We start from the raw sequence: 27,648 nt of genomic DNA on the forward strand, positions 1-27,648 counted from the left end.
TTAACTTTGTCCATCCCAGTCTAACACCAGCACCTCCACATCATTAATAATTGACCAATTGGTTTCATGATCCTTAGTCTTGCAGATTGATTGAGATTCAGTTTTAATCCCTATTTATCATGATTGAATTCCAGCATGTTTTTATATTAATTTATGGGATGTGTACATCGCCAATGAGACCAGCAATTATTGTCCATTCCTAATTGCCCAGAGGGCAGTTAAGAGTCAACTACATTACTATGGGTCTGGAGTCACATGTAGCCCAGACCAGGTAAGAATGGCAGTTTCCTTCCCTGAAGGACATGAGTGAACCAGAAAGGTTTTTCCAGACAATCAATTCTTCCAGACTCATGGTCATCATTAGACTCACTATTCCAGATTTTTATTGAATTCAAATTCCACCATGTGCCATGGCAGGATTCAAACCCTAAGTCACCAGAACATTACCTGGTCTCTGGATTAAGTCTGCTGACAATACCACCACACTGTTGCCTGCCCTTGGAAGAGAGAGTCCTCGCGGAGTCATAGTGTCACACAGCACAGAAACAGATTTCGGTCCAACCAGTCCATGCTGACTATGTTCCCAAACTCTGCTAGTCTCATTTTCCTGCATTTGGCCCATATCCCTCCAAACCTTTCCTATTCATGAACTTATCCAAATGTCTTTTAAACATCGTAACTGTACCCGCAACTAACACTTTCTCTGGCAGTTCATTCCAAACATGAACTATTCTCACTGTAAAGAAGTTGCCCCTCATGTCCTTTTAAAATCTTCCTCCTTTCACCTTAAAAATATGTAGCTTAGTGTGGAACTCTCCCACCCTAGGGAAAAAAAAACCCTTTTACTCTTTTCTATGCTTCCCATGATTTTACATACCTCAACAAAGTCAACCTCCTATGTTCCTAAGTCCCAGTCTATCCAGCCGAGGAAGCTGACTAATTTTCTGTAGAGATTGTAATCTTTAAGTGTTTGTATCAAATGCAGCTCTGTCCATACATCTCTGCTGCTCAATAATGCATATTGCATTTAGCTATCTGAAACAGCCAGCCAGTGGGTTCCAAGGAAGGTCATGAATCATTCAGATACCTCGGGAACATAGAGTCATAGAGATGTACAGCATGGAAACAGACCCTTCAGTCCAACCCGTCCATGCCGACCAGACATCCCAACTCAATCTAGTCTCACTTGCCAGCATCTGGCCCATATCCCTCCAAGCCCTTCCTATTCATACACCCATCCAAATGCCTCTTAAATGTTGCAATTGTACCAGCCTCCACCACATCCTCTGCAGTTCATTCCATACATGCACCACCCTCTGTGTGAAAAAGTTGCCCCTTAGGTCTCTTTTATATCTTTCCCCTCTCACCCTAAACCTATGCCCTTAGTTCTGGACTCCCCGACCCCAGGGATAAGACTTTGTCTATTTATCCTATCCATGCCCCTCATAATTTTGTAAACCTCTGTAAGGTCACCCCTCAGCCTCCGACACTCCAGGGAAAACAGCCCCAGCCTGTTCAGCCTCTTCCTGTAGCTCATATCCTCCAACCCTGGCAACATCCTTGTAAATCTTTTCTGAACCCTTTCAAGTTTCACAACATCTTTCCGATAGGAAGGTGACCAGAATTGCACGCAATATTCCAACAGTGGCCTAACCAATGTCCTGTACAGCTGCGACATGACCTCCCAACTCCTGTACTCAATACTCTGACCAATAAAGGAAAGCATACCAAACGCCTTCTTAACTGTCCTATCTATCTGCGATTCCACTTTCAAAATTAATCTCTCATTATTTCAAACAACATTAGTACAGTGCGATGGAAAGTTAACAGTGATTGTTAGTTACATGTCTATATGCTAGAATATATCCAATACTCATTTAAGATGTCAATATGTCTCCTATTGTGATGTGGAGGAGCCGGTGTTGGACTGGGGTGGCCAAAGTTAAAAATCACACAACGCCAACTGAAATGATATATTGAACAAACTTAACAACAATCTAGGTTTGTTCAATATATCATTTCAGTTGCATGACACTGTAATCCTTTGCTATAAATTCTGTGTCTTACGGTCCTGCTCCACAACTACCTGATGAAGGAGCAGCGCTCCGAAAGCTATGCTTTAAATAAACCTGTTGGACTATAACTTGATCTTGTGTGATTTTTAACTTTTTCCTATTGTAAACAGTTCTAAAGTAGCCTTTTCTAATGCATTATGCTTTTTGTGTGTGCCCTAAAAACATATTCCAGATAAGTTGCAAAAATCTGACAGAATAATTGTAGACTGTGGGGTAATGGAAGAAGTGGGAAATTGATGTCAGAAATTCTTCGTACGAGGATCTAAAAAATTTCCAAAGCAGTACAACAAAACAAACTGAGTAATTCCAGTGAAGAATGATCAAATCCTTGGTGGGCGGCGCGGTAGCACAGTGGTTAGCACTGCTGCCTCACAGCGCCTGAGACCCGGGTTCAATTCTCGCCTCAGGCGACTAACTGTGTGGAGTTTGCACATTCTCCCTGTGTCTGCGTGGGTTTCGTCCGGGTGTTCCGGTTTCCTCCCACAATCCAAAGATGTGCAGGTCAGGTGAATTGGCCATGCTAAATTGCCCGTAGTGTTAGGTAAGGGGTTAATGTAGGGGGATGGGTGGGTTACGCTTCGGCGGGTCGGTGTGGACTTGTTGGGCCGAAGGGCCTGTTTCCACATTGTAATGTAATCTAATCAAATATAATTTCAGAATAATTACTAAATATGCATAAGTCTTAGTCACCCCTCCTCTAGGACATGTCCTGAAGGAACTAGACCCACAACCATGTGTACATGCCTCAGGACCTTACATGCTGCATGTCCCTCAACATGACTTTTGCGCACAGTCTACAGAGCTAGTCCTTGGTAGCTTGATTGAGACAGTATTATAAGTGGAGCATCTCCTTCCTAACCTGTCGATCCTGGGTTTCTGCCTCTTTATGAATACCTTTCAGTTACACTTGACAGAAGACATGGATGTGAACCTTGCCCACATCACATGGTAGCCTCAAGGAGGGGAAGCCTTTGTGCTTCCTTCTCCAGCTAGCCCAGAAATGACTGAATGAATCCCGTGACCCGCTCATCCTCCATTGGCAGGTTGTTAAAGTGCAGACCTCAACTGATTATGGAACAGGATAAATTTCACCCACATCAGACCATGGGCCAAGCATGGCATCTGCCACGCTGAGATTGTTGAAATTCTGGGAAAGTATCCCTTTGAAATGATCCTGAATACTCCAACTGGAAGCCTCACAAAAGGTGAAGTTAATGGAGTCAGGATGGAAGGGTTGCCAAGCGTCCACCAAGTCAAAGGAATTGATCAAGTCCCACAACTTCCCCACCAAAGTGAAGCAAGGTATGATTCCTCTGTGGTCCCTCACCTTGGGATTGCAATTAAAATCCATCTGACACCTCCTCAAAAAAAAAAGGAAGTTGCAATCACCTTTGCTGATGGAGCCAAAGAGAATGGACACTTCTCCAAAAAAGTGTTTTTGGTGAGGCCCAGCCTGGGCAGCCCTCCCATCCATAAAATGAAGCACACCCCACCCCCTCCCCCACTGAAGTCTACTAGTCTAGCACTAACTCCTTGACCTCCAAGCTCCAGTTAAAAATATAGGGACTGATGGGGGCAAAAGCCAAACACATGCTTTATAAGGTCAACTATCTCAATTGGACAAAAGTTAATTAGGAAGGCAAAGCTAATTCCTGTGTGTTGTGTGATTAATGAGGTGCAGATGCATGCAGGTTGGGATCTGATGGTGACATGGCCAATTCGTCTTCTGAGGATGATGGACTTGATTGCTAAAGTTTAACTCAAAGGCATGAATCTGAATTTTGGACTCTCGCCCAATGAAGTCATCACATTGCCGTTATTCTTGCCACCCCTGGGAACAGATAATCATACCAATGGCTAGAATATGTGTAATTAACTTGAACTAAGTGGCAAAATAGGTTAGTGCTATAAGTTTTGTTTTACTGGATTCTGCTAAGGACTTCATTTCTCTAGACACTAAGCTGTTGGAGTCTTAGGTAATAATTGTTAGCCTAGACATAACTCAATAAATACAGAAATAGAAAAGGCAGACTATAGAGCTGTGATCAGGCTTTTCATTTAACTTTTATCAATTAGGATACCCACTGAAATCTAAAATTGGAATGGAGGAACTGAATAGGAGTTATTTTTGTTGACTAACATGGTTCTGTATTTTGAGAAGAAACAAGGAACTCCATTGAATGGTCATTTATTCTTAACAACATTTATGAACAGCTTCATATAAATAAAAGGTGATAGGACAGATATGGACAATGAAACCTTTAGAGGTATTTTATGGCCAGAAATAGAAAGTTAAATTGATCAAGAGAAGCATGAGATGACAGAAAGAAAGAGGGATGGAAGGGCTCAATTATTAATGGTTAGAAAGTGTGTGTGAACTTTCAAGGAGTTAATGATTGGTGTATAATATTAAATGTGGTCTTTCACTGTCTGGGTTAACCAAAGAACTAGACATGTATTAGGTAATTCATTTAAATTAAATTTTTGTAGAATAATATTCATTGGTAATAAAACATCTGGGACAATTCTTGAGAAGTAAGAGGTCATATAGTGGTAGTGACCTTACCTCTGCACCAGAAGGTCTGTATTCAAGTCCCATCTGCCCAAGATATGTTATAATGTGTCTAAGAAGGTTGAGTAAAAACTATATACAAAGTAAAAATGCAATAGATAGTGGATAAAGAAGACTTGGGCCATTGAGAAGAAAGAGAGAGAGGTTTGAACATCACACTTTCTGCCCAATTGGGACCGTCATTAGCTATCTGTCACTGATATGTCTTGTTTGCTGTATAAGTAATCCAACTGGAACTCAGCACTCACTATATTGGCTCCAGCCAATCCTGATTGATTAGATAGAGCTCACATATGCAAATTCTCAAAAGTTAAAATTATTACATCAAACAACTTTGCATAATTGTAGAATCTTATTTGTGGGTAGAGTATCTTATTCAAATTCAAATTCAAGATTCATTCAAGATAGCGGCACAGTGGGCGGCTGAGCCCAGGGCCTGTCCATTCCAATCAGCTTTCTTTCCTTTTTTTATATTTGCTTTTGCTCTTTTCCTTTGGTTTTCTTTTGGGCCTCTGGATACGCCTTAGCACAGTATTTCCCGGTGAGTGAGGATCAGATCCTGGGCTGACTCTCCTAGCTTGGACTCGCAGGCTAGGCTCAGAGTCCAAGGCCACAGCTAGGCCTGGGTGCCTGAAGGAGGAGAAGGGTGATCTCGGTCTGGTGTTACAGTGTGGTGGTCTTGTCCCCTTGTCCTGGTGTGGCAGTTTTGGCCCAGCACAGTGGTCTTCTTTGGCAGAAGCCTCCGGCCTAGTATCGAGCATCACCACATGGCAGTTTTGTCCCTGCTGCATCTTCAGGGTATTCTATCATTCCTAAATTGTCTTTCCCAGAGCCCATGAACTGTTAACTGAACTGTGATGAACTTTGTCGTAATTTTTTTTTTATTATGTATGATTTCTGTAAATGCTCTGATGGGGCAATCTATAAAAATTTTCACTGTATTTTTCTTGTAAAAGTACACAACAATAAATTTCTATTCTATTCTATTCGTAAATAAAAGAGAAAATGCTGAAACTCAAGCCATCTGGTAGCATCTATGAAGAGAGAATCAGAGTTAACTTTAAAATCATTTGCTGCCAGATTTGCTGAGTATTTCCAGCACTTTCTGATTTTATTTCAGGTTTCCAGCATTTGCAGAATGTTACTTTGCAGTAAAAGAATTCAACACTGACAATGTATCTTTTCATAGAGACTGATGTTATTACCCAGGATGAATTTAGGGTTTAGAGTAAGGGCCACGTTGAACTCCCTACTAACTTGCTACCTAATACCACAATAAGAGCAAACTAAACAGCTTATTCATCATCCTAGGCGAAGAAAGTGAGCAAACCTGTAAAGGTGTCTGATGAGAGAAACCAGTCTGCACTGTCCTAACTCTACATGATGTGGATGTGGGAGAGGGCCCTCTGATAAAACAACAACCCTACTGGATAGACCCAGAAAAGATGTCTTGGGTTCTGGAGGAGATTAACGCTGAGGGCATCTTCATCCCACAGAGCCAGAGGATTGCTGTCTCATTAGAGAGAGAGAGAACTGGCAGTGATTTAACCTGAGGGTCTCCACTTCTTAGGCAAGGGCAGAGGTTGAGACAATTACCTCCATGGTAACCTCAGCTAGTATGACCCTACACTGTCATAGTCACTTTGGATCACAAAGCATCTGTCCATCCAACTGAGCCAACTGACCCAAAGGAGGAAATTAACAACATGTGGCAGCACCAACTAATACAGCCTAGTAGCTGGAAATACCCAGTTATGCCAAGCTGGATGACTCAGCAAGGTTCTGCAGTGGCCACTGAAAAGTTGATACAACATCCAAAGCCAACTTATATCTGATACCCTGGCTAAAGATTGCATGGTTAGTGTGAGTAAAAATCAACGACACTACCAAGATAGATTTACTCAAGGGGAACAGGTAGATTCTCTTTACTGAACAAATGAAAGAAGTGTCTATTTTTGTAACTTCAGATGGTTGTATCACTGTTGAGTCATGGCATTCAAACTCTGAAATGCACCAGCCACTTTCCCAAACAGATGAACTGAATAGTGGAGGCTCATCTAATTGCGTAGTGTACCAAGATAACCCCCTAGTATACACTAACACCTGGGAAATGCACTCAGAGCAAGTGCGAGTGATCATCTGGGAAATATGGTCAGCAAATTCAAATGGTTAGTCTCACAAAGAGCAAGATTGTTAAAGCAATGTGATCTACTTAAGATCAAGGATGAGAACAGGCGGCATAGTCGCACAGTGGTTAGCACTGCTGCCTCACAGTGCCAGAGACCCAGGTTCAATTCCCGCCTCGGGCAACTGTCTGTGTGGAGTTTGCACATTTCTCCCCGTGTCTGCGTGGGTTTCCTCCAGGTGCTCCGGTTTCCTCCCAAAGTCCAAAAATGTGCAGGTTAGGTGAATTGGCCATGCTAAATTGCCTGTAGTGTTAGGTGAAGGGGTAAATGTAGGGGAATGGGTCTGGGTGGGTTGCTCTTCGGAGGGTCGGTGTGACTTTTTTTTTAGATTAGATTACTTACAGTGTGGAAACAGGCCCTTTGGCCCAACAAGTCCACACCGCCCCGCCGAAGCGTAACCCACCCATACCCCTACATCTACATTTACCCCTTACCTAACACTATGGGCAATTTAGCATGGCCAATTCACCTGGCCTGCACATCTTTGGACTGTGGGAGGAAACCGGAGCACCCGGAGGACTTGTTGGGCCGAAGGGCCTGTTTCCATGCTGGAAGTAATCTAATCTAAACTGCCCAAGGCAACAAAGGTACAGGCAGTAGCACAGTTTCCCATTCCTACAACAACATGGAAAATCATGACATTCATGGGAATGCATGGATTCTACCTAAAATATGTCCCGGTAGCCCCTGAAATACTTACTATAGAAAAGAAACGTAATATGGACTTAAAATTGCAAGGTGTTTTTGAAAAACTGAAGGCCATTTTAACAAGTGATCCTGTGCTTGCAGCTTCAAATTTTAAAAAAGAATGTGAGAGACAATGTTTTGTTTAAGTACATGAATAGGAAAGATTTGGAAGGACATGGGCCAAATGCAGGCAGGACTACTTTAGTTTGGGAACATGGTCGACATAGACTAGTGACTCAGTGACTCTATGAGAGATTGATAACTATTGTGAAGCATTTTGTATCTGTTATACGAATCACTTTCCATTCAGTTTTAAGATGAAATGTTATATTAAAATAAACCAACATTTCTTCAACTGCTGCAAACACATTTCTATATTTTTAACAAATTTTGGTTTGTAAAATCTGTCGTAGAACAGAAATCACCCAATGGACCACACGTGAGACAATTATGAACAGGAGCCAACATGCAGATAAACTCAGTTTTGACTTAATAATCTGCATTGACTGAGTTTAAAATACATTCACATCTTTTACTCACTTTGACAAGACTGTGAACTAAATAGTATTGTTTCTGTGATTTTAATAGTTAAAAAGAACACTAATAATGAAAGTACAGTTCAATTTCTTGTAAGCAAGCAGAAAGCAACTCTCACACCCAGATGTCAGAACACTCAGTGTATACAACTGAGTAATTGTGGAACACCCTGCCTATTTCACAATAATCTACAATTCCGAGTAGTTCCATAATGCCCTTTTACAATTGCACTTAGCAAGCTGAATTCTGTTACACTGTGTTCTCTATTACTAACAAATTGAATAGTATTCATAAATTGTGTATTTTTTTCTTCAATCTATTTATTCATACATGTTTTCAGAAGTCATTTAAGGTCTTGAGACTGAGCTTGACATTTCCTGCATGACCTCTATCCTGCATGGTCAGCACTTTGGGTGATTGAGGCAATGTGCACCTTTAAGTAGATTAAAGTTGCTCTGCATTATTGTTTGCACATATTTGTCAGTTAGGCTTTGCCTATGGAAGAAGATTTAGCAATATTGTTGATTATAATAATATTTTGCCTAAATAGTACAGTAATGAATTCTGGTTTGTTACAATTACATACAGGATTAAATCCAATTAATTATAAATGTGTTCTTCATTAAGCACATTTCCAAGAATACTGCAAACTTTTGTGAAACTTGAAAGTGTTCAGAAAAGATTTAGAAGGATGTTGCCAGGGTTGGAGGATTTGAACTATAGGGAGAAGGTGAACAGGTTGGGGCTGTTTCCCCTGGAGCATCGGAGGCTGAGGAGTGACTTATAGAGGTTTACAAAATTATGAGGGGCATGGATAGGGTAAATAGGCAAAGTCTTTTCCCTGGGGTCAGGGAGTCCAGAACTAGAAGGCATAGGTTTAGGGGGAGAAGGGAAAGATATAAAAGAGACCTACAGGGCAACTTTGTCACACAGAGGGTGCTACGTGTATGGAATGAGCTGCCAGAGGAAGTGGTGGAGGCTGATATAATTGCAACATTTAAGAGGCATTTGGAGGGGTATATGAATAGGAAGGGTTTGGAGGAACATAGGCTGGATGCTGGCAGGTGGGGCTAGATTGGTTGGGATATCTGGTCAGCATGGATGGGTTGGACCAAAGGGTCTGTTTCCATGCTGTACATCTCTATAAGCTGAAAATGTGTTGCTGGAAAAGCGCAGCAGGTCAGGCAGCATCCAAGGAGCAGGAGAATCGACGTTTCGGGCAGAAACGTCAATTCTCCTGCTCGTTGGATGCTGCCTGACCTGCTGCACTTTTCCAGCAACACATTTTCAGCTCTGATCTCCAGCATCTGCAGTCCTCACTTTCTCCTTGTACATCTCTATGACTCTAGGACTCCACACATTTAGATTCCTTCTTATCTATTTGGAACTTTCAAAATATTTGTGGTTCAGAAATGAATGATTGGATCTGGAGGTCAGGTAGAAAACACAAATATTATACTCCACCCCACTGAAGGATGATCACAACATCAGTGGAGTTTGCCTTCATCAGTCTGAATTGGATGTTGAGTTTCCTACCTCTAAAAAACATGGCATGACTGTACTGCATCACCGGTCTATCAGACCAATATTAGACAAGACCAGGATTAGGCTATTCAGTTCTAAGCTACACATAGGAGTAGCTTAGAACTGAGTAGCTCTTGTAGTACATCATTCAACTGAGGTATATATATGAGACTCCTTTGGTGCTTTGTGTTCAAATCCATTATCAAATTTACTGGTGTAAAATCAAGCTTTCATGTTTTTGCTGGAGTTGATTACCAATCAAAGAAAGAATGAAAGAAAACAGGAAATTTTTTTAGGTTTAGATATATAGAAGACAATGGTTTACCTCTCAAACTATTATTTTTTAAAAGCTTGCATTTGCGCAATGCCTTTAAAGACATCCCAAAGCAATTACAAGCGATTCTTTTTCAGATAGTGCACTGAGATCCTTTATGTTCATTTGGTTTACCATCTCCTTGGAAAAGCAGCATTTTAGATAGTACAACATTCCCTCAATACTGAACTCAAGTGCCAGCTTGAATTTGTACTGACATTTTTGGGGTAGGCCTAGAACCCACAATCTTCTGCTTTAGAAGTAGGAGTGCAACCCTGGGGTTACCAACCCACAATCGTAACTATGGAGCCTTCAGGAATTAACAACTAATCAACTCAGCATTCAGTAATATTATAGGAACATGAAAGCACACTTATCTTAGTGTTTTCACACAATATATTAGTTGTCAAATTATAGGAGGTAGGAGAAGAAAGCTGTTGGATTTACATTTGGGTAGCAAAGAGCTTGTCTGTGTTTCAGTTGACAAGTTATGGTGTGAGGCCACCACGGACATGGTGGGTAACTGATGGTGGAAGAATAGGATTGAAGATGTCAGCTTTATGATATAGCCTCCGGTGGCATAAATCTAATTGGAGCTGACAACCTGAACTCTCACTGACCCATACTGACAGTATCTACAAGCTATAGGTCAGGCTCACTTCCTAGGAAAGTCTCTCTTGAAAATGATTCTTTGGTCATTGTTCATTGTATTGAAAAAGTTTGTTTTACTTCAATTTGTCTTTTATCTCCTTAATGACCATGCCACTATGATTGTCCCAGTTTATATCTGTAAACCAAAAAAAATCTAATTTTGGATTAACATTAACTTTACATGTTTCCTATACTGAAAAGGCACTACACACCCACACACATCCTTGTTACCTCCTCACTTCACTACTCCCATATGCAACTGGTCAGCCTCCCAGATTCTACTTTCCTTCAACTTCAGATTTTCTAAACCTCTGCCCCTCATATCATAAGTCAGACCAAACCCCTCTCACCTCATCCGCCATACACCCCCATCCTCATGCTCACTGGATCCCCCTTAAGCATCAATGTTAAATGATAAATGTTAAATCATTCCTGTTTTCAAACCCCTCGAGAGGCCTTTCCCTTCCTATTCTGTAATCACCTCCAGCTCCATAATTCTCAGAGGCATCTGTGCTGTTTTAATTCTGGCCTCTTCAATGCGCACTGATTTTAACCAGAAGTGGCCAGACCTTCACCTGCTTAGCTCTAAATCTCTGGCATTGTCTCTTTAAACCTCTCTTTCTTTCAATCTCTCTTTTCTTTTTGCAGGCATTCTTTGACAAAGATTTTAGATACCTGCCTCATTATCCCCTCATATGGCTTTTATCAAAACTTGCTTTATAATATTCCTGTAAATATATGCTAAATAGACCCTAACTGAACATGGGAACATAGAAAATGGAAGCAAGAGTTGGCCATTCAGCCCATCAAGCTGACTCCATCATTCAATCCATGCATGATTGGATCTCAAAGCCATAATTCTGCTCCCTTTCCATCCCCTTAACACCTTTAGTGTCCAGAAATATATCTATTTATTTCCTAGATATCTCAGTGATTTGACTTCCACCATAGTATGTGTGGTAGAACATTCAATGGGGTCACTACCCTCTGAGTGAATACCGGTACATCTTTCCTCATCTTAGTCCTAAATAGGACTATTTCTCATTTTGCCCTATAACTAGCAGTGATATAAACACAAAACTTATTTGTCAAGGGTCTAAATATGGATGACATTACTGAATGCTTTGAGAATTCCCAGCTCGGTTTCATGCATTCCATTGCCTTCTGGACTTTAAGATAAAAACAAAATTGTTGATGACAAGCAATAAGTGACATCAATTTATTTTCTATAAACAGATTATTCAGAAAACAGGCCTAGTTTATGGTATTAGAAAAATTGCATCTGCACATTATTGAGAAACTGTGGCTGTAATTGAGCAATACAAGAAAAAAATTTGGTTTGTGTCATGTGGAAATGGACAGATTTGAAGCACTTGATACAAAGAGTTTCAGACTGTGACAGGGGCAGTAAGCTGGAAGTTGCTCAAGGTGAGTGGCAATTCTCACAGGGATTCTCGGGCAGAAAATCAGCAGAACCTCCAAACAAATGGGGCAATTGTTCAAACAAAAGGTCTCTCCTCCACAATTTATCATGGACTTCACACATTATGGCAGCTGATCAAGAGAATGCTAATGAAATTCAGGTTGCTACCTTATACTGTAAAGAGAATCCTACTTTGCACCAATCCTAAATATAAAGTGTGAATAACTTCAAATTATAATGAAGCAATCTCCAAGCCAGTCAGTTCACCTCAGCAGCTGATGGTTTGAAATCCCATCTGTAAAATGTAAGGTAAAATTCAGTCTTCTGTAGATCAGCTCCCAAGGGCAAGGTTTAATGGTACCTTGGTGAAAGACTTCTTCAAATGCCGAAAATCATTCCTCCAACTTGTTATCCTATATACTCCTCAACTGGATCAAGGTAAAAATAAATATATAGTTAAAAAAGATGAATAAAGTTGTATTCTATTGCATTGTGTCATCACGACATCACCCAATTGGGTTTTGCAAGTGCTTATGTGAATGCAATCTCTTAACAAGAGGAAAATTCAAAATCAATTATCCTCCAGCTACCATTGATGGAGAATGAATGCATTCCTAACACTATCATGTACCTCTGCTTTTCCTGAGATAATTTCTTGTCAAATTAATGCAATTTAATTCAATATGCCACATTATAATGGAAATAAGAGAGAAATGACCTGATATTGGGACTACTCTACCAGAAATTCATCAGATATCAAGCTCTATGGCAAGTTTTTCAGTGAGCTAGTCTATTCTCCCACAGCCTCTAGACTGTTCTGTTTCAAACATGATGTCTTCAATCTTCATGGAGGAGAAAGTGAGGACTGCAGATCTTGGAGATCAGAGTCAAAAAGTGTAGCACTGGAAAAGCACAGCAAATCAGACGGCATCTGAGGAGCAGGAGAGTCGACATTTTGGGCATAAGCCGTTCATCAGGAATATGGGGGGTCCCAAGGGGGCTGTCCACTTCAACTCCCCCTCCCACTCTGCCAAGGACATGCAAGTCCTGGTTCTCCTCCACCACTAATGCTTAGCCACCCAACGCCTGGAGGAAGAACATCTCATCTTGTGCATTGGGACCCTCCAACCACAGGAATCAGTCGATTTCACCAGTTTCCTCATCTCCCCTCCCCCATCTGATCCCAGAACCAACCCTCCAAATCGGCATTGCCCTCTTGACCTGTCCTACCTGTACAACTTCATTCCCACCTATCTGCTCCCCCCTGCGCTCCAACCTATCACCATCACCTTCATCTACCTATCGCCATCCTAGCTACCTTCCACCCAGTCCTACCCCCTCCCATTGGGAACCCCCCCCCATATTCCTAATGAAGGGATTATGCCCAAAACGTCGACTGTTCTACTCCTCGGATGCTGCCTGACCTGCTGTGCTTTTCCAGCGCCACACATTTTGACTCCATCTTCAATCTTCACATCAACTCAACTTGCCTTAACAATCCAATTCTCCATTAAGCTCCCCCTCATTTAGCCTCTCCTACTTGCAATTTGAGTCATCCCCTCAATATGACCATTTCACTTGGCCTTCTTAATCTCATCATTTCAATCTATGCCAAGACCACCTCTGATTTTCTCTCATATTTTTCACCACTTACATTCCCCCATCAAACCTTATCTTCTGCTGTCCCAGTCCCTGGAAGAAAACTTGTTGTCCAAGTCACTTACAATGACACTTTTAAACTTATGGTTTGTCATCCCAATCAACAAAATACTCCTGAAGCTATTTGATTTCTCAATCACACACTTGCCCTTATCTTTGATTTCCTTGTCCAAAGTAAAAGTTCTACTCTATATAACCCTAGTTGTATCCTCCAGTAATGTCTTGATCCTTGTTCCATTAAAGTACAATAGACACAGCCTGGAACATGTAAGATGCCCAGCTGGCTTAGTCATTCATTGTCAGAGCTGGATAGATGCAATCTGTAGTATCAGGCCTTCTTCTCAGTGTCCAAATCTCCCCCTTCTCAACAATCACGATGAAATAGAAGGATAAATCCCAACATTTTTTTTCCCAACAGCTAAATGTATCCTTAAATCCCTCTCACAGAGAAGAGGGGGAATTTCTTCTTTCAGAGGGTAGTGAATTTGTGGAATTCTTTATCTCAGAAGGCTATACTTCATTAAGTAGAGTGGACCCCCCCATACCCACTGGGGATACGCGGAAGCCCAAAACCACGGATAGGAGCGTACCCATTAATTTAAATGAGAAATTTACCTTCCCAGCAGCCCCCTCCTCCCTTCTTCTAGAAGGTTCCCTACAATATGTTCGGGCCACAGTAAAGCGCAGCTAACTGAAACCATAGAAAATGATTCCGCGGATACAGGAGTCACCCCGTATATCAAGGCTAAGATAGACAGGTTTTAAGTCAGTAAGGCAATCAAGGGCTATGCAGTAAAGGCAGGGATTGATGATAGTCGGTGTCTGCTGGAGCAGACTTGATGGGCCTTCTTTGCTTCTGTTTGTTATAGCGTTATGGTCCCCAGTCTTTTCTACCCCAACGTTCAACAATATTTGCAAAGAATACATTATTTGTCACTAAGATTGAGACCATTTAACAACTCTACTCCATCCTCCTCTTCCTCAAGCTGACCAAACAAAGGGCCAGCGCTGTCCTAGCTTAAACTTTCTCTAGTTTCTGTCCTATCTCCCCTCAGGAACTCTCTGAGTACATTTTGTTCCTGAGAACTCCCTTGGGAATTATGGTGTTCTCCCAATTATGTTACAGATTTGTAAAATGACAATGCATTCAAGAACTTTCAAAAGGAAAATGGGGCAGTGATTTTACAAGATACTGTGGTCAAGGGTGAGAGGAGATGGTGCCAGTGTTGAAAGATTTACTTTCAGCCACCTAGATTCTAATTAATTTTAAAAACCTGTTTGTCACCCCAACTCTCTTTCATCTTCATTACCCTCCTTAAAAATTAGCACTTTGACAATTTTTGGTCACTTGTTCAATTGTCACCTTTAACTTGATGTTTGTTTTAACTAATTCTGAACTGGTGATATGTCTTGGGATATTTTCCTACATTTAAGGATGTAATTGCATGTAAATTCTCACTGTAAAATGTTTCCAAGAAGCCATGTCCTTAGCACCATATCATTCTATGGGGTTTACAATGTCATTTTACTGGAAAACATTAAGATGGACGGCTTCTGAAAGGACGCAGCCAGTTTGTTTGCTTTCTTCTATTTGGTGCAATAAAACAATTTTTATGCAATAAAGTACTTGAATTTATTCCAGATGTTACTGTCATAATAGCCATAGCTATATACTGGAAATATTTTCAGGAATAGGCTGTCACATAACTAGTTATTGCTGGACAAAAAAAAAGGGAATATGTTCATATTCATTTCCAGTGAACAACGAGTGAAGTCTGAATTTGTTGAATTCTCTATATTTGTTAAAATACTCTTGCAATGAAGGGAGACTTGCATTTTCACTTCCAGGTGTACCTCTTCAAAACTGTGGCCTAATTTTCAAAACAGAAAGATTGTCCACAGTGCCTAAATGAACAACGCACCTGTGCAGGTGCTGCCCATGACATCAGCTGGACCCAACAGGATACACAGGTTTTCTGCACTTGGGCCAATGATCTCCCTGTGTCCAACACATTGACATCACCCTGTAAGCACAACTGATGAGGGGGCTTGGGAGAGGAGGTGACGTGGATGGTGGGGCCTCAGCAGGCACCGGGTCAAAGGCCAGAGGTGGAAAGGAGAGTCAGTGCTAAGAGAAGGAGCAGGGAGTGGCCTGCACTGAGAGCAGGAACAGTGAGAGGCTTGCACCAGAGTGGGGGAGGACAGCCTGCTAAAAGGAGAGGAGGCAAGGGGAGGCCTGCATTAGGACTAGGGTAAGGCCTACACTGGGAGTGGGAGCAGAGGAGCCAGCCTCTGATTGTGCATTCTGTGTATTGTTTTTTACTTCTTAAAAAATGAGAAATCTGAAGAACTTTTCCAAATGCATACTTCCTTCATCTTTGAGAGTTGCTGCTACTTTCTGCCACTTACCAATGACATTGGCTTTTTCTTTACACCTACAGGTGACATTTATATAAATTACAACATTTTCAAAAAGGATTGGGGATGAGTCAGGGCATTTCTATACTACTATTTTAATCAAAGCACACTGTTTTAATTAAAAGAAACAGAGCAAACAGGCACAAAATTGACACTTAGTAGCAGAGAACTTTTTATTTCATTTAAGAAAGCTGTAGTAAGTGATTATGAGGATCTATTAACAAGCCAGTCTCTTAACTTGCAATTTAAGAAAGTGATAGTGACTAAACCATTTTTAACGAAACTGTGATAAATAATTATTCATTCACGGGACATAGGCTTTACTAGCTAGGCTAGTATTTAATGCCCATCTCTAATTGCCCTGAGGGCAGTTACCAATCAACCATATCATTGTGAGTCTGGAGTCACATATCAGCCAGACTGGGTAAGAATGGCAGATTTCCTCCCCTGAAGGACATTAGTGAACCACATGGGTTTTCCTGACAATCTACATCAATTTCATAGACATTATTGGACTCTTAATTTCAGATTTTTAACTGCGTCCAAAAATCTACCACAATGGGATTTGAATTTGAACCTCCAGATTGTTACTAGGGTATCTGGAAAAGTAGAAGTAAATGTTCAGAGAACATTTCTGGGATACCCACACCAACAAACCCTGCCGCCCCGTGGCCGAACACTTCAACTCCCCCTCCCACGCCACCGAGAACATGCAGTCCTGGGCCTGCTCCATCTCCACTCCCTTACCACCCAACACCTGGAGGAAGAACACCTCATCTTCCACCTTGGGATCCTCCAACCCCATGGCATCAGTGTGAATTTCACCAGTTTCCTTATTTCCCCTCCCCCCACCTTATCCCAGTTCCAACCTTCCAGCTCAGCACCACCCTCATGGCCCGTCCCTCCTGTCCATCCTCCTCCTTCCCACCTATCCGCTCCACCCTCCCCTTCGACCTACCACCATTAACCCCATCTCCTTCCACCTATTGCAGTCTGACCTGCTGTGCTTTTCCAGCACCACACTCTCATCTCTGGAAAAGTAGCTTAACAACAATACCATTAGGTCATTGCCTCCCTCTCAAATTTGCCTTTTCAGAGAGCAGTAATGTATTTTCTCTTGGGTAGCATATAAAAGAGAATCCAAACACCTCCAAAGTTGTTTTTGCACTAACCCACGATTTAGAAAATAGCATCTACTAGAGGAAAAAACATAATTAAGAAGAAAAAAAATGTTTTGTGGCAGGAATTCCAATGTCATTGTTCATTCCAGATTTATGTAATGACAGGAAGTCATTAAGAAACATGGTCAAGTTTAAATTGTAGAGATAGGAAGAAGCATTTTTGGTGGCTTTAAGATAGCTGAGAAAGCCTAAACAGATATAAAGTGCCCAAATTGGGTAGAATGAAAACAGACCAAACGTCTTTTTAAATTTAGTGGTCATGCCAAATTGAAACATATGATTACTTTTCAGCAAATGATTTTTTTTTTGTTCGAGTTGCATGCTCAAAATTGTGATTATGGAAATCAGCATAATGTTATTAAACTGAGAAAATACCCTGAGTTTTGTTAGGTAATGATTTCATTCCAAGATCAAAATGAGATAGCAAATGGTTGCATATGTGAGCTCTGTAATGATAGGTATTATGAACAGTGAGAACGTTAGTGACAGATTTCAAAATGCAAACAAGCTGTTGGAATGGAGGAAACAGTGGCAGATGAAATTTAACAGAGCAATGTAAAATGATACATTTTGGTTAAGAAGAATGAGGAGAGGAATATAAACTGAAAAGTCTGATTCTAAAAAGGTGCAGGAACAGAGGAACCACAAATATATATGTCCACAAATCTTTGAAGATGGCAGGGCCGTTTGAGAAACCAGCTAAAAAGGCAAACAGGACCCCATTTATAATTGATGCATTTGGCACAAGATCAAGGAAGTTATGATGAAAATTAATAACAGGCTCAGTCTGAGATGGAGTAACGTGTCCAATTCTGGGCACCTTAATTTGGGAGAATGTGAGAGCTTTGGAAAGGGTGCAGTATAGGGCCCAAGGATGAGGGACTTCAGTCACCTGGATAGATTAGATAAGCTGAGGTTTTCTCTTTAAAGAAGAGGGGCAACAAACCATGAGGGATCTGGACAGAATAACTTAAGAGAAACTGTCCATCTTGAGAGCTAAGGGTATTGATTTTAAGGTGAATGGCAAAAGAACCAATGGAAATGTCAGGAAAACCCTTATTTGCAATGAGTGATTAGAGCTGCAAGGACTTGCCTGAGAGTAAGGTGAAGACAGGTTTCACTATAGCTTTCAAAATATCATTGCCAATTGGCATGTCCTCAATGCAGTCAATGAACTGGGCAGGGTGGAGAGGAGGTGCAAAGAGATAGTGAGAAAAGAGGATAGACCTGATTTAGAAGTGCAAGTTCTAAATTGGAATAAAGGCAATTTTGGTGGCAATGGGCAAGCACTTTCAAAAGTTGATTGGGAGAGGCTATTCGCAGCTGATGGGACAGTTAGAAAGTGGGAGGCCTTCAAAAATGAGTTATTAAAGGCAGTATGTTCCTTTTAGTTTGAAGGGCAAGGCTGTAAGGCTGGTAGCTGTGTGGAATGCTGGATGAGCAGAGAAATTGTGGGTCTGGTCAAGAAAAAAAAGGAAGCATATGGCAGGTATAAATAGCAGGGGGTCGAGTGAATCCCTTGAGAAGTATAAAGGCATTAGGTGTATACTCAAGAAGGAAATCAGGAGAGCAAAAAGGTGATACGAGATACCTTTGGCAAATAGGGTTAAGGAGAATCCAAAGAGATTCTCCAAAAACATTAAGGGTAAAAAAGTAACTAAAGAGGAAATGGGGCATGTTAAAGATCAGCAAGACTGCCTATGTGTGGAACCACAGGAAATGGGTGAGATTCTAAACAAGTATTTCACATCAGTGTGGAGAAGGATATGGAAGCTACAGGATTTGGAGAAATAAATAGTGATAACTTGAAAAGTGTCCATATTACAGAAGAGAAGGTGCTGGATGTGTTAAAATGCATAAAGATAGATAATCCATGATATCTGATCAGGTGTATCCCAGACCTCTGTGGGAAGCTAGGGAAATGATTGCTGGGCCATTTGCTGAGATGTTTGTATCATCGCTAGCCATAGGTGAGCTGTCAGAAGACTGGAGATTGGCTAATGTAGTGCCATTATGTAAGAAAGGTGGTAAGGAAAAAGCACTGGTGAGCCAGTGGTGGGTTAATTGTTGGAAGGGATTCTGATAGAAAGGAATTATTTGTATGTATTTGGAAAGGCAAAGACTGATTATGAATAGTCAATATAGCTTTGTGTGTGGGAAATCATGTTCCACTAACTTAATAGATTTTTTTTTAAGTAGAATCCCTACAGTATGGAACAGGTCCTTTGGCCCAACAAGTCCACACCGACCCTCTGAAGAGTAACCCACCCAGACCCATTCCCCTACTATCCTATATTTACCCTGACTAATGTAGCTAACCTACACATCCCTGAACATTATGGTCAATTTAGCACAGTCAATTCACCTAGACGTCACATCTTTGGATTGTGCAAACCCACGCAGACACAGGGAGAATGTGCAAAGTCCACACAGACAGTTGCCTGAGGCTGGAATTGAACCTGGATCCCAGGTGCTGTAAGGCAGCAGTGCTAACCACTGAGCCACCACTTTTGAAGAAGTGACTAAGATGGATGAAGGCAGGGCGATGGATGTTGTCTATATGGACTTCAGCAAGGCCTTCAACAAGGTTTCACATGGTAGACTGGTTAGCATGGTTAGATGGCATGGTATCCAGGGAGAGCTATCCATTTGGATACAAAATTGGCTTGAAGGTAGAAGTCAAAGGGTGCTGATAGAGAGTTGTTTTTGGATTGGAAGCCTGTGACCAGCAGTGTGCCACAAGATTCAGAGCTGCATCCACTGCTTTTTGTCATTTATGTAAATGATTTGAATGTCAATATAGGATAAATGGTTAGCAAGATGGGTTGATGGGCCATTGTGTGGCAGATGGAGATTAATTTAGATAAATGTGAGATGCTACATTTTGGAAAGGCAAATCAAGGCAGGATTTATACATTTAATGGTAGGGTCCTGGGGAGCATTGCTGAACAAACATACCTTGGGGTGCAGGTTCATAGTTCCTTGAAGGTGGAGACACAGGTAGGCAGGATAGTGAAGAAGGTGTTTGGTATACTTGCCTTCATTGGTCAGTGCATTGAGTACTGGAATTGGGATATCATGTTACAGCTGTATAGGACATTGGTTAGGCCCCTTTTGGAATGTTGTATTCAGTTCTGGTCTTTCTGCTATGGGGAAGATGTTGTGAAATTTTAAAGGTTTATAAGGATGTTGCTGGGGTTGGAGGGTTTGAGCTAGAGGGAGAGGCTGAATAGGTGGATGTCATTTTCCCTGGAGTATCGGACACTCCATGAGGGATGACCTTATAGAGGTTTATACAAACATGAAGGGAATGGATAGGGTGAAGAGCCAAAATCTTTTTCCCAGGTTTGGGGAATCCAAAACTAGAGGGCATAGGTTTAAGGTGAGAGGGGATTGATATAGAAAGTACCTAAGTGGCAACTTTTTCACACAGAGAGTGGTGGATGTACAGAGTGAGCTGCCAGAGGAAGTGGTGAAGGCTGGTACAATTCCAGCATGTAAAAGACGTTTGGATGGGTACATGAATAGGAATGGATTAGAGGGATATGGGCCAAATGTTGGCAAATGGGACTAGATTAATTTAAGAAATCTAGTCAGCATGGACAAGTTGGACCGAAGAGTATGTTTCCATCCTCTAACTCTATGACTATGATTCATAACTATGAATTCATGCATTTAACCCTCATTTAACTTATATGATTCAAGTTAAAGTAGACTATCAGTTCCACTTAAGTAGATTAATGGTTCCTTAAGAATAAAGAGTCATAGTCATAGAGTCTGAGAGTAAAACTCTTATCAATACCATGGTTAAAACAGATACAGATAAGACAGAAAATACTAGTATGTTACAAAGGGGAAAGCCATATTAAATCTCTACGGTATTCCATTTTGAGTCCATTGCTTGAGTTCCTTCTTGCTGAAACAGAAAGATTAACCCTTGAAGACAGGCTCAGCAGCTGTGGTGACTAGTTCAGTTCTTGAACAGTTGGACTCTGGAGGTTAGCAGACTTGAGAGGGAGAGACAGTTCTATGTTCCTCACTAGTTCTATGTTTACAACACTTTTATACTGTTTGACTTTCCTTCAATAGAAGATTATTTTGATCTGTACACCGTTCTCTTTGTTTTCACCAGTCAACCTTCTATTCCCCCATTCCTGGTACACACCCTCTTTCCAACTTCCACCGACACTATTTTCCTTGTGTCTTATTCCTGGGAATCTGCACCCAGGACAGCTGTACAATCAGTTTTCATATATTTTCACTTTGCAAAGGTCATCTTTCCAACTGTGAGGGCTGATTATCACTGGTCTGGAGTAGAGTCATCTATTATCTATTAGTTGAGAACTGTTCTGAAGAAGGGTCACTGGACTCGAAGCATTAACTCTACTTTCTGTCTGCAGACCTCCTGGCCCAGCATATACCCCACTTCACCATCACCATCAAGCCAGGGATCAACCCTGGTTCAATGGAGAGTGCAGGAGGGCATACCAGAAGCAGCACCAGGCATACCTAAAATTGAGGTGTCACCGTAGTGAAGCTAGGAGAAAGTAAGGACTGCAGATGCTGGAGATCAGAGTCGAGAGTGGAGTGCTGGAAAAGCACAGCAGGTTAGACAGCATCCAAGGAGCAAGAGAATCGAAATTTCATGCAAGAGCCCTTCATCAGGAATAAGGCCTCATTCCTGATGAAGGGCTCTTGCCCAGAATTTCAATTCTCCTGCTCCTCAGATGCTGCCTAACCTGCTGTGCTTTTCCAGTAGCCCACTCCCGAACCTGATGAAGCTACCAATCAAGACTGCTTGCAGGCCAAACAGCATAAGCAGTAAGTAATAGATAGAGCTAAACAATTCTACAACAAACAAATCAGATCTAAGCCCTGCATTAGTGAATGGTGGTGAACAATTAAACAACTCACCGGAGGAGGAGGTTCACAAATACCACCATCCTCAGTGAAGGAAGATCAGGGCAAAAGATAAAGCTGAAACATTCGCAATAACCTTCAGCCAGGAATGCCAAGTGGATGATCCATCTCGGCCTCTTGCAGTGGTCCCCAGCATCAAAGATCCCAGTCTTCAGCCAATTCAATTCTCTGTACATAAACAGTTGGAGGCATTGGATACTGCAAAGGCTATGGGCCCTGATGACATTTCAGCAATAGTATTGAAGACTTGTGTTCCAGTCCTTGCTGCTCTCCTAGCCAATCTATTCCAATGCAGTTACAACACTGGCATCTACCTGACAATGTGGAAAATTGCTCAGCTATGCCCTGTGCATAAGAAACAGGACCATTTACAACCCAGCAGTCTACCTAATTATCAGTAAAATGATGGAAGGTTTCATCAACAGTGCTATCAAGCAGCACTTGCTCAGCAATAACTTGCTCATTGATACCCAGTTTGGGTTGCACCATGGCTACTCAGCTCCTGAGCTCATTACAGCCTTGGTTCAAACGTGTACAAAGGAACTGAATTCCAGAGGTGAGGAGAGAGTGACAGCCCTTGGCATCAAGGCTGCATTTAACCGATTGTGGCATCACGGAGCCCTAACAAAACTGCAATTAATGGCTCTCAGGAAGCAAACTCTCCACTGGTTGGAATCTCACCTGGCACATAAGAAGATGGTTGTGATATTTGAGGTCAGTCATCTCAGCTCCATGACTCCTCTATTGGAGTTCCTCAATGTAGTGTCCTAGGCCCAATCATCTTTAACTGCTTCAACATTGATTTCCCTCCACCATAAGATCAGGAGTGGGATGTTCACCAATCATTACACAGCATTCAAGCGTCATTCATGATTCCTCAAATACTGAAGCAGTCATGTTCAAATGCAACAATATCAGGACAACATCCAGGCTTGGGCTGACAAGTAGAAAGTAATATTCAATACACACAAATGCCAGGGAATGACCTTCTCCAAAATGAGACAATCTAATCACTGTTCCTTGATGTTCAATGATATTACTATCACTGAAGCTCTCATTATTAACATTCTTAGCATTAGAATTGACCAGAAACTGAACTGGATTCACCACTTAAATACAGCAACTACAAGTGTTGGTCAGAGGCTAGGAATACTGTGGTGAGTAACTCACTTCCTCAGTCTCCAAAGCCTGTCCACCATCAAAAAGGCTCAAGTGAAGTGTATGATGGATTACTCCTCACTTACCTGGATTGGTGAAGCTCCAGCAACACTCAAGAAGCAGAATAAAGCAGCCCACTTGATTGGCACCACATCCAATCCTTCCACCACCGTCACTCAGTAGCAGCTGTGTGTACCATTCACAAGATGCACTGCAGAAATTCACCAAAAATCTTTAGACCGCAACTTCTAAACTTCTGACCACTTTCAACTAGAAGGTCAAGGGCAGCAGCTACATGGGGACAACAGCACTTGCAAGTTTACCTCCAAGCCATTTGCCGTCCTGACTTGGAAATATTTCACCATTCCTTCACAGTTGCAGGGTCAAAATCCCTCCCTAAGGGCTTTGTTGGTCTACCTGCAACATATGGAATGCAATGGTTCAAGAAAGCAGCTGACTACCACCTTCTCAAGAGGAACAAGAGATGGGCAATAAATGCTGGCCCAGCCAACGATGCACCATGGGTGAATTAGTTTTAAAAAGCTGCTCATCATGCTGAGTTTCTTCAGTAATTTCTGTTTTCATTTCAGATTTCCAGCATCCACAGTTATTTGTTTTATTTTAATCTGGGTAAATTCCAAATGTCTCCCTTTTGTGATTTGAAGCTGGGAAAAGAGACTTTAGTCGGCTTTGAAATAGTCTAATGTAACAGACATGGCCTACCAGTCTGTCTTGAAGAGATTTTTAATGAGTTTGTTTTTAATGTAAAGCAGAAATGTTCTGTAGTGATTGTAACTAGGTCAACCAAGTGGCCCTCATAGAATATGAGTTCCCTGATTGAGGCTAATAGTCTGTCCAATTAGGGAGCCCTGGCTGACAGATATAGACAGAGGTTCCACTCACTCTGAAAGCTGGCTCTGAGGAAGCCAGACTATGCATGTGCAAATATGGGGTGATTTAGTGACAGGATACCAGACCCTGTGGAGATATTTCAGTGGTGACAAGAATGGATTAATGATGTAACCATGCAAAAGAACCTACAAGCTGAAGCACAAGAGGACTCCAAACAGGCACTACAACTGGCCTTGTCATTAGAAAATGCGACAAGTGGAGCCTATGAGTTACAGGGTATGCCGATGGGAGTGGACAACCTGGCCAGGCTAACTGAACTGAGGGGACATCACTTGAGTAAAGGCAATTGCATAGCTTCATTCAGGACATATCCTGAACATAGGGACTTTAGGTCAGCCCACAGCAAAACCCCAAAACAAAGCCAAATCTTGGCTAAACTGCTAACATTTTCTTCAGCATCAGGCCAGCAAGCTATTGTAGCTGCTGACAGTATGCAGACTTGAGACAGCAAAAATGTCCCATTACGTCTGACTTGAGAAATAGAACTCACAGGCCAGTATCCAGGAGAATGCACAGCCTGGAAAGTCCACCTAAATCTAGCATGGGACAGTTAACTTGCCTTGAAACATCCAAGTCAGAATCAATCCAAATAAATATCTGGTTAAATAGTCACCTGGATCTAATGGAGATTGATACCAACGTGGATGGATCAGTGATTTCAAAACAAGTCTGTAACAAAATTTCACTCTAGACTCCAATCTTTAAGTTCACTTTAAGACCTCAGCTAGACTGAGAACCTATACTGGGCAACCTTTATAGTTGAAGAGTACAACTTTGGTTCCTGTCTCATGAGAAGCAGCTGGTTCAGGAACCATTGTTTGCAGTAAAAGGCTTGGGCCCAAGCTTGATGGGGTGAAGTTGGTTGAGAAATATTCTCCTGGATTGGCTCAGCACCTCCTGATTAGAAAATGGCTGCCTGAGTGAAGTGCTAATTAAATACTTGGAAGTTTTTCAGGAACGTCTGGGATCTATCAAAGGAGCTAAAGCCACTTTGCATGTTGGCCCACCAGGAAGCAATTCTATGATTCTGCCCAGTGCCATTTGCCTTACTTGCAAAAGAAGAGACAGAAATCAGGAGGCTGGAAAGCAAAGGAATAATCACAACCAGAATTGAAACATTTCTGGTGAGACCAGTATTTTATTAGGGGGACTAAGGTCAGTATTTTATTATGGGGACTAAGAGTGATTGTCCAAAGCAATGGTTGCCAGCAGATACTCTCTGCACTCCACCAGAGTCATCCAAAATGAGGAAGTTATGTCTGGTGGTCAGGATTGAATGCAAACATAGCTGCATTGGAGGGACAATGCCCAGAGTGCCAACAAGAACAAAACAAGCCAATAGCTCCTCCACATTTGTGGGAATGGCCGTGCAAACCCTGGACTCAGTTACATGTCGACTATGCTGGCCTTTTCATGGGCTCGATGTTCTTAGTCATTGTGGATGCCCACTCAAATAGCTGGACCTGCGTAGAGTTCGATCGTCAAACATGGGGATGATAACAAAAAAGCAGCGAGCGTCTTTAGCAATATACAAACTCCCAAAAGTGTTGGCCATCACTTACCAGTAGGGAATTCAAACGTTTCCTAAAGTTGAATGGCATTTGACACATAAGGACCACTGTGTACTATCCATCATCTAATGGTCTGGTGGAAAGAGCAGACCAAACTTTGAAGACAGGCTTAAAGAAACAGCCTACAGCTTCATTCGATACCAAACTATCCCAGTTCCTTTTTGATTATTGAACCACCCCTCATGCAACCAAGCTCCAGCAGAGTTGCTAGAGGGGAGAAGACACTGCACCAGGTTAAATCTGATCTTCCTGGACCTGGAGGGAGGATGAAACAGCATCAGGAACACCAATGCTGGATACAAGACTTCTGCAAGTGAGAGAAGCAGTTTACTAGGGGACAAAGTCTAGTGCCAAAACCATGGAAATGGCCTGCATGGGTAAGAGGCATGGTCGGCACAAGGTCCGTGACATACAATGTTTGGGTAGGTGAGATAGTCCTTCACAAGCACGTGGACCACATGAAAGCTGAAAACTCGCAAACAGGACAGGAGCAAAACATACCCGGCCCCTTAGAATATCCAGAAGGGCTGTCAAATCCCTAAGGGTTCTCCCCTCCATCTAGCATCGAAGAAACCTTGGAGTCTGAGATGGACGTGGTAGATATCAGTGCCTCAATACTTTTACCACCTGAAGAACAGGATGGATTTCTTTCAAGATGCTCCAGGCATAAGAGCTGGGCTACAGTCAGGCACTCACTGCCCTTATCCAAGGCTGAGTTGGAGGAAACAGGCCTGGTCCAAAAATGCCTCAGGACAGGCTACAAGAAAAAGAACAGGCCTACGACCCTGGACTTAGCAGGGAAGTGAGGTAAAGATTGTAACAAAGTCAGCCAGGAAGGCCTCATAGAATATGAGTTCCCTGATTGGGGATGTGAACCTCATACAATCAGGGACCCTGATTAACACACATTAACATGGAATATGATTCACTCTGAGAGCTGGCTCTGAGGAAGCCAGACCAGAGTCAAGTACAATGTGCGTGTAAATAAAGGGTCACTTGGTGATGGGATACTGGGAGTTATTTCATGTCCTTTTAATCCTATTTTTGTAAAACCATATAATATCCAAATAGCAAACCATAACAAAAGGGTTTGCATAAGTACCTGAGGGGAAAGAAATTTCAGGGCAGTGGGCTGCAAGAAATTAAATTGTCCTTGGGAGGGAAGTTCAGAAAGTCTTAACATACAAAATGGCTTCCTTTTGTGCTGTACTCATTTTTTGATGAAATGATGCTGTGGAAGTTTTGATTGTAAACAGTAATACAGGTTAGTTAGAGACAGATCTTCACCTCCAGCATAGAGTCAGCTCATTAAACGCTTGATCCTGTCTCTCATACATAAATATTCCCGAAATGTAGTTAAAATCCATGGCTAGGAAACAAAAACAATAAGCTGAAATTCATTTGTATGGAATGGACTCTCAGCAGATGGTGCTATTGCGCTGTATAAAGAATTCTCACAATTACTTAGTGTACATAGCTATCAACGTCTAGTATATAAATCGTACACCATGACTAAAATGCTTGTGCTTTCTTAAATTTGGCTTAATGTTGCCTTTCTCAATGACCAGATCATCAAGCCAAAGTTGGAACATTGAAGAAGGAATACAACACTGCTACAAAATTCTTTGTCAAAATGAGAGAACTGAATAAGTTTCAAATTTGCTAGACAATACCGAGAACACTGAGGGAATGGAATGTTATATTCTACAGCAGGAAGAACTGAGCCATTCTGATACAAAGCAGGATTTTCTGAAAATTCTTCTAAAGCTTCAAAATTAATATTTCTGAAAAATTTGATAGTGTTCTCCTGTTATGAGGACAGTTGGTGAGTATTTGTAAATGAATCTGTATGCCCTTCATA

Source organism: Chiloscyllium punctatum, chromosome 12 (genome assembly GCF_047496795.1).
Source record: "Chiloscyllium punctatum isolate Juve2018m chromosome 12, sChiPun1.3, whole genome shotgun sequence".
NCBI lineage: Eukaryota > Metazoa > Chordata > Chondrichthyes > Orectolobiformes > Hemiscylliidae > Chiloscyllium > Chiloscyllium punctatum.